Consider the following 7,160-nt stretch of genomic DNA (forward strand, 5'->3'; position numbering starts at 1 on the left):
TCCTGGGGAATGCCTTTTCCTTCTATTTCTTTCTTCCCTCCCTCCCGCCCTTCTTTCATTCCATCCATTTTAATATAGTCATGTAGTCAATGTTGTTGAGCAGCAGAGAGAAAGCTAGGATTTTTTTTTTAATTTTTTTTTTATTTATTTATGATAGTCACAGAGAGAGAGAGAGAGAGAGGCAGAGACACAGGCAGAGGGAGAAGCAGGCTCCATGCACCAGGAGCCCGATGTGGGATTCGATCCCGGGTCTCCAGGATCGCGCCCTGGGCCAAAGGCAGGCGCCAAACCGCTGCGCCACCCAGGGATCCCAAGCTAGGATTTTCTAAAGGACTTCTCATAACAAGAATCTGAGTTTGTCTGGTGAGTCCAGGCTAGTACACTGTTATGTACACTCTTCCCTATGTTCACTGCTGCTGCAGCCTCCTCTTCTTCATTATGATGAATTTTCATCATGCTGCTTCCCAAATGAAGAAAACTCTTAAAACAGCCAGGTACAGTCTCGTCCCTATGGTCCTGCTTTGAACTAGCCAGGCCCAGAACATGGTAGGACATTTTCTCCTCATTATCACCTCATCACTCAGTTCCCCTTGTCTGAGTAGGGTCAGAGAGGTGGGGCTCAGAGCTGAGTGTAGGAATGGAAGTGCTAATGAAGAGAAAGTGTTCAAGCATGGATCCTGCCCTCTCATTCAGGCCCCATTGGAAATGGTAACACCATGAGATAATCTTTCTTCTTATTGCTAAGTTGAATGAATTTTAATGCTTCTGTTTTCAGGAGTAAGTAGTATGCAGATGGCTTTAGTTTTAAGCAATAACTGTCCCATGAAGAGGGAAATTAATAAAAAATCAGGTTGGTGCAGATGATTTTTATCTCTTTACTAAAAGAAAGACATAATTTGTATTGGGAAATGTTTTAGAGAACAAGGAGTAGCTCCCAATTTGGTATTTAAACCAAGTTTCTGTCGAACAAACATTACTAGAGCACCTGCTATGTGTTGAGCTTTGGGCTAGGTGGTAATATTATGAATAAATATTTAACATTTATTAAGTGCTTTCTTTAAGACAAGACCCATGAGCTAAGAGCCTCTATGGTGCTTTTACACTTTGTTGACTTAGCTGAGCTGGATCTGTGGTTTTCGGGTTTCCTTCCTGGCATGGTTATGGATTGTGGGTTATGGGTTACTGGCTGAGGACAAGAGAAATTTGCATGAGGTTTGGAAGGCAGATGGGGATCCTGCATGTCTTCATGATCTGCTGCTTGCCTCACTGGTGTGGGGCAGCAGGTGAGCCTGCAGATCTTCTGGCACCTGTAGAATCTTGTCCTTTAGTCTCCTGAACCAGATGTATGCTCATCTTTGTGGTGAGGGAACCACATCTTTGAGGTAGAGGTGATGAAAAACACATGTGGGTTTAGTTTGTCTTGAGTTCAGGTTTGTCCTTATGGATTGCAAGTTTTCCTGTCTCTCCCCATTTCATGTCCAGCTTTTCTGCCTGCTGGCCTTGCTGACCCACAGCAACGTCAGCCCACATATACAGCCCACATATACAGCCAACAGCCCTCCACAGGCTTCTCCACCAGCTTCTTCTTGCAGTCCTGTGATTTTCTCTGATCCTCTAGCTATTCCCTTCTGGACTTGTACTTCATTAGTCTCTCCTACAGTTGCATAAGGTCTAATCTGTAATGTCAAGCCCTTATTCCACATAATTTGTGCATCATTGATTTTGGGACTGGCAGAGGCTTGAAGAGTCTGAAGGAGAAAGTTTGAAGGACAGTCAGGAGGTTGATAGTGAGGGATAGAGACAAGGCAACCCATGGTATGTAGTAGTGAGAAGTTTGGCAACATTGTTGTCTGCAATGATTTGAAAACATAAATATACCTAATGAACTGGTAGATTTGGTTAAGGAGATCCAGGAAGAATACTGAATTTGCCAAGTGGTTTCTTTAATCAGTGTATGACAAGGTAGAGAGGAAATTGTTAAATTTTTCAGCAGAATTTAGAAGAAATATAGAGGATCCAACCAAGGCCTGCAGAAGGACCTCAAGGTAAGAAATGGTCTTGGGGAAAGGAACAAACCCAAAGTGGGAAAATATTGTCTTAAGTTAATAATAAGGTCAAGGATGTGACTCCAAAACCTGATGTTAAGAACTTAGAAGCACTTACAGGCGCGTCTTATAGTCTTCTAGATCTCAATGGTGTGCCTCTTAGGTGCTTTTGGTTAGAGACAGAGTTTGAAGACTCTTATGAGCTTAATCCCATTACAGCTTGGCACAAGGTAGAAAAGGACTTAGCATAGAAAAAAATTAGGATTTGGTACTTGTCCAAGAGAGTGGAATATAATTTGACACATAAGAAATATATTTTTTAAAAAAATATTATATTTATTTATTTTTAAATACACCCAATGTAGGGCTTGGAGTCACAACCCAAGATCAAAAGTTGGATTGCTCTACTGACTGAGCCAGCCAGGTGCCCCAAAAAACATATATTTTTAAAAGAATTATATTAACTTGAAATGAAATGAGCAGAGGTAATTCAAAATGAAAAGAGGCCTCTTTAAACCGGAAACAGAAAGGAAGGAGGCTGGAAGTAGACTGAGAAAACTACTCAATGGTAAACCCAAGCCATTTCTGGTGGAAAAGAATGTTTCAGAATATGGGGCTGAGAGCCTTAAGGACAGAGCCAAGATCTACCTCAGATGTCTGAATCTCTGCCTGATTACTTTTTCTAGCAACATGGAGCTTGCTCGGTTCATTTAGGAGAGCCAAAAAATGCAAGAAACTCAAGTGCTCTCAAAGACATCCCTTAAGCCATGAGGAACAGGAGTCAGTGGGCAAATATTCCATCTTCCACATTCTTCAAGTCTCCTCAGAGGTTCCCCTGTGGGAATAAGCCACGGTTGTCAATGGTAATAACTTACTTCTTAACCTATTTTACTAGCTTTTCTCATTTTACTATCTCACTCTCACCATTCTTTATTTAGGCTTCCTGGGATCATTCCCCAAATAAACCACCTGCACTCAATCCTTGTCACAAGGCTGGCTTTTGGGGGAATCCAATTAAGACCAGGAGGAAATGATTACCTCTGACTATGAATATTTGAAGTCATGTCAGAAGGTTTCTCAAGGATTAAGAATACACAAGGCCAGCAGGATGGGGTGGGATGGGATGGGGTGGTCATTGCTGGCAGAGTGATAGTTTGTGTCACTTTCCAGAGGTGAGAAATAGAAATGGGGTGCTGAACTTGAGGAACTGTTAGTAGTTTTATTGCTAGCCAATACAAAGCCTTTGTGTAGGACAGAACAATGTGCTGCTTTCTAGACAAAAGCAGCTTGATCAGCATATAGTACATCTGTTTGAATTAGAAATAGATGCACAGAGAGAAAGGGACACCTTTTCCCCCAAGGAGATGTAGCCTGTCACCAGAGATCAAGGCTTGCTTGGCACATGAGTTGGGCTCAATTTTAGCCTGCTCTTGACCTTGAGTGGTGTCAGGAGACAAACCTGACCAGGTAGGCAGAGCAGTTGCAGGATGGGCATATGGGTTGTAATAATGGGTGTATCCTGCTCTATTAAGATGTTTTAAGTGAAGGTCGACATCATTAGATTTGTGTGTGTGTGTGTGTGTGTGTGTGTGTAATTCTTATTTCCAGTATGGTTAACATACAGTGTTATATTAGTTTCAGGTGTACAATATAGTGATTCAACAATTCTGTACATTACTTAGTGCTCATCAAGATAAGTGTACTCTTAATCCCCTCAACCTATTTCACCCATCCCCCCACCCACCTTCCCTCCAGTAACCATTTGTTTATTCTTTATTGTTAAGAGTCTGTCTCTTTTTAGATTTGTGTTTTAAGAATCTTATGTGGGCTGCAGGCAGAGGAGCTTAGAGTTGGGGTCAACACTGAAGGCAATGATGATGTCTTGAAATAAGCATTATCCTTGGAGATGGGAAGGAATGTACATATTTTCTAGAAACAGGGAAGATAGAGTGGATATGCATTGATGACAGACTGGTCAGAGGTGGGGAGCTGGGGGCAGAGGGAAATATGGCAGGCATTTTGAGCAAACGGTAGTCACTCAAAATTCTATCTGGTTCCTACATTCTCTGTCTCCTTGGAGTTAGGTGGGGCCTGTCACTAATTCTGTCTCATGGGCTATAATTAGAAGTGATATATGAAATATATATCAACCCTCTGCTGATCCATGAGGGACATGTGGTATACATGAAAAATAAATCATTCCAGTTAGGCCATTTTGGCTTGTCACCACAACATAACCCACACTATTTTGAGTCATCAAGAGACCTCAAGGATGAGGGCTAGTTTCTGAGTGGGATGACTGAATGGATGGGTAGATCATGGAGGCATACTGGAATGGAGAAGTACTGTGCCAAGATAGAGAGATACATTTTCAGGTCCCTAATGGAGAGGGAAATAAAAGCATCAGGACAAGAGCAACAGAAACTGGTAACTCACTGAATTCATTGAACACCCTCTCAGTGTCCTATCTGTGCTGATACTGGGAGACAAACAAGAGTGAGGACTGAGAACACAACCTTTACCTCCTGGGAACTCAGTCTGACAGGCGAGATGAGGCATGTACAGAAGAAAGAGTCAAACAAATAAGGCAAGCAAATAATCTCCCAGGAGAGAGAGAGAGAGAGAGAGAGAGAGAGAGAGAGAGAATGGTCCTGGCCATGGGACTTGGGATTTGGAAGGAGTGAGTAGAAGAGCTAGGTTTAAAGTTCCTCTAGTCAGAAGGAAAAGTAGGGGACCTATGGGGACACACTATTCCACATAGTAAAACCAAGCCTAAATGTACATGTGATTAAGGGACTCTAGAAAAGTCACAGAGAAATATAAAGTAGAGCCTAAGCCTGCTACATATTTGCCCCAGTGAAGACAACTGGAGTAAAAATGAATGCACATCACTGGCAGGACAGATTTTTCATGGCCAGAGCAGCCATTTTAAAGTTCCTCTACATCATCTGTGCCATATCCTCAAAGACAGAGAGACAGGGTCCTGGATATGCATGTGATAAACGTCTTCATGGGCTGCTGAAAGGGGTACTGCTGGAGGGTGCTGAATGCTTAGAAAGGAGAGTTACCATCTTTTAATGCATCTTTTATTAGTACTCCGTCACCAATCCTCCCCCCAACAGGAGCATGTGCTTGCACACACACAGGCACACTCATCTCCCATGCCCTCCAATTGCCAATCAGGAACACAGAACTCTGGCCACCAGGGTACAGAGAGCAACGTCTTGAATTCCCTCAGTAATGTTATGGATCACTTCATAGAAAGGCATGGAAAGGCAGATATTCCCGACAGGGACACGTTCACTAATTGGATGTTAGTGGAAGAACCTCTAGGGTTTGCAATCTATGCACTTATTTTATTTAATGCCTGGATGTATGGCTGTATCAGTGCTAACTTTCCTCACTTGGGTTGTCTCATAGCAGCCTCCTCACTCCTGTGAACATCTGAACATCCGGCTCCCCAGTGCTATGGAGGCTATTAAATTAGCTTAGACAGCAGGTGGGCGACTGAAGAAATTGGAAAACAACAGCTGATCTAAGTCACAGTGCACTGTGGACCCCCAGGAGGGGGAAGTGAGATATAGACCCTATCGGGATAGCCTGTTCAGTGAGGGACCTGCTCCCCTTCCACCACCCCAGAAACTGCCAGCAGAATTCTAACAGTCACTTGGGAGCAGAAAAAAGAGGAGTGCTGAGCTTCCTTAGAACCCCTTTCAGCTTCGTCTCTGCTTGGAGTCATCTAGTCTCTAAAGGCTGTCCCAGGTTGTGGTGTGTGTGTGTGTGTGTGTGTGTGTGTGTGTGTGTGTGTGTGTGTTGGGGGAGTGGGTATGGAGTGATGACCCTGAATCACATTGGCATCAAAATCAAGGAGCTCCCATGCTGCGAGAATGTAGCTTGGACTGAGTGAGGATGGGAGAAAGGAAATAATAGAGCCAATATTTGTTGAGTACCTGCCTACGTGCCAGGCACTGTGCTTTACCTGCTATTTTTATATGGAATATTTCATTTACTTTTCCTGACAAATGTATGATGGAGGCAATATTGTGTGTGTGCATTTTTCAGAAGCAGAGACTGAAGCACAGAGAAGAGGCAACACAATCGGTATTTGTACCTCTGCAATCTCACTCCTGAGCTTGTATTCTTCACTACCACGTTGGCAGGCAGCAAGATGAGGGGGAGGGGTAGCAGCAAATACAGAAGTGCTTTAAGTGGGCAACTGCTAATGGGAAGGGATCAAGCATGTCCACACCCTTGGGAGAACACCAAAGAAGGACTTAGGAGGTTTAGTGGAAGTGAGTGAAGAGAATTGTCACTGCCTTTGGGTCTTTGGCTCACTTAGAAGCATGACGTGGATAAGGGCTAGCTGGAATCACCCACAGTCTGCAAAAGTGATATCACCCCTGAGCTCTCTGCTTACTGAAGATAGATTCCTTGCATCAGGTAGGTGGGGGAGGAGATCATTTTCCCTGAGTCTTCAGAGTGGCTGACTTGGTATTAGGTGAACCAGAGTCAGCAGCAGAAGCAGCACAGGGAGCAGTGGTCGGGGCCACAGAAAGCCTGGTCCCATTGCTGTTCTTGTCATCGGCCCCTCCTGTGGGTGTCAAGTTCCTGGTAATAAATACTGTAATAGTAGTAAAGCTTCTATGCACCTAGTGTTTTATTAGATGCTGGGCATTGTTCTAAGTGCTTTGCCATATTAACCACTTAATCCTGACAATAACCCTATGAGGTAAGCATCATTTCTGCTTTACAGAAGAGGAGACTGAAGCACAGAGAGGTTAAATGACTTGCCCAAAGTCATCAAGTCACCTAGTTAGAGAGAGGCAGAGCTGAGTTTTGATTCAGATAGTCTAGCACTGGAGTCTAAGGCTTTAACTACTCAAGCCACCTGCCGGGGTTTGCCATTTGAGGGATGTCGATAACACTGCTAAATGTGAAGTCCTTGTACTCAGTCTATGCATGTGAGCAGAGGAGAGGAAACATTTATTCTGCACTTAAGTCAAAGAGAATAGTACTGCTGGAGCCAGCATGACACATGAACCAGGGCAGGGGGTGCTGTGGCTAGAGCTTTCTTTGGTGCCTGGGGGATCCGCATGTATGAGTAATCTCTGCTTT

The sequence above is a fragment of the Canis aureus genome, chromosome 10, assembly GCF_053574225.1.
Source record: "Canis aureus isolate CA01 chromosome 10, VMU_Caureus_v.1.0, whole genome shotgun sequence".
Lineage (NCBI taxonomy): Eukaryota > Metazoa > Chordata > Mammalia > Carnivora > Canidae > Canis > Canis aureus.